Below are 1,659 nucleotides of genomic sequence, written 5' to 3'. Positions count from 1 at the left end.
AGCTCACCAGAAACTGACAGTGAGATCTGGGCCGTAAATAAAAACGGGAGAAAAACAGCTTTTGGCGAGGATGTGAACCAGAAGGAATCATCGACGGAGATGCCGGCCCCAACACCATTGGGAATGAGATCGGGAAAAATATCACCGGGTAGAGCTGCGGAGATAGCGGAGTCACTGAAACGGGCCGAGCAGCCACAGACCGATGGGGTTGCGACTCTGCAACCTCCTGTCCTGGAATTGATAGTGAGGCACAGAAACAGCTGGACTGCCTGCACGCGGAGAGTTTGTCTGTTTTTAACAGAGAGAAAATAAACTGTGGGAGGCCAGGCTGAGGGCGGAGTGGCACAGATCCGGGAGCTGCAATCCAAAACGGACAGGAGGAACAGGCGCCATGGACGCGTTTGGTGAGGAGGAGGAGACGTGGAACTCTGAGGAAAGGCTCCAAGTCGTCCATTAAAACCAATCAGACACCAGGAGACCTCCACACAGAGACCTTTCTCAGCTCAAGTTGGGAGGAAAACATTCATGTTGCTACAGGATTTAGTCCACCAGCTCAACCTGAGACAAGTTACATGGCAAATCGCTTCTCGGCCTTTTGGCTAAGATCAAGTGTAGTATCTGCTCTGCCTTTTGGCTCAGATCTGCTACATCTCTCTTGTGGGGACCATGAATTGGATTCAATTTGGGTTTGAGTTGGTTTTTGGCGCAGGCAAGGAGCTGGATTAGGGGGTTCGCCCCCTGTCCACACTCTGAGCCCTGGCTTGGTAACTCAGAAAATGTAATTAAAAAATGATGGTCTTGCAAGAACATTGCTCACTCCGTCCACGATTAGCAGCTGAATGATTCCTGTTTCACCGTCGTGCACAGGAGGAAGGGTAAACATTTCACAATTTGTTGCCTCGCTGTGAAAGCTAGCAAAGTACTGTGAATTTGGCCAGACTTTGGATGATACACTTTGTGACCGATTAGTTTGTGACCTCAGGATTCAGCCACCCAAAGGAAATAGTTGACTGATTTGCATTAACCCTAAAAGCTGCTAATAGAGATCGCAACGTCTATGGAACTTGCTGCGAGACAGTCACCCGAGCCCGGAATTGAACCCGGGCCTCTGGCGCTGCAAGGCAGCAGTGCTAACCACTGTGACCGAGCCGCTCTATGAATTAAATTCATAAAGACCATGACAGCTATCATTGATTGTTGTAAAAACTCAACTGGTTCATTAATGTCATTTAGGTAAGTGTTATAGTGGAGGCGATGAACACGGGCTTCGTGGAACGTGATTTCCCCTATTAAACGGGCAGTATCGCGCCCAATAGGAATGTCTGGCGGAAGATTCAAATCTGTTTCTCCAACTCGGATTGGCATCTCTCCAGGTTTGGACGCGTGTGTTGCAATCTGCGGCAGCGCCCTTTATCGTTGCTTCAATAAAGGGATTTGTTGTTGGGAAACTGACCTCGGCGAAGTTATTGCATTGGCGACGAGGTTTAAAACCAAGTTTTTCCGAGCAGCCTTCAGAGTTGAAAATGAGTGGCAGAAGAACTCACGAGGTTACTGAAGACAGGAGTCATTGAATCTGTTACCAACAGCGATTGGGCAACTTCAATCGTCCCCGTCTTAAAGCAGGATGGTTCAGCACGGATATGCGGGGATTTTGAAGTG

The 1,659-nt window shown here is 48.8% G+C and overlaps 1 pseudogene; it reads left to right on the top strand.

Moving 5' to 3' along the window:
* Window positions 1-579: 579 nt before the first annotated feature.
* On the top strand, window positions 580-781 carry LOC140404517 (U2 spliceosomal RNA; annotated as a pseudogene).
* The last annotated feature ends 878 nt before the right edge of the window (window positions 782-1,659 follow it).

This window comes from Scyliorhinus torazame, chromosome 30, assembly GCF_047496885.1.
Source record: "Scyliorhinus torazame isolate Kashiwa2021f chromosome 30, sScyTor2.1, whole genome shotgun sequence".
Taxonomy (NCBI): Eukaryota; Metazoa; Chordata; class Chondrichthyes; order Carcharhiniformes; family Scyliorhinidae; genus Scyliorhinus; species Scyliorhinus torazame.
The sequence above is the reverse complement of the archived record's forward strand: the minus strand, read 5'-3'. Positions and strand labels throughout refer to the sequence as shown.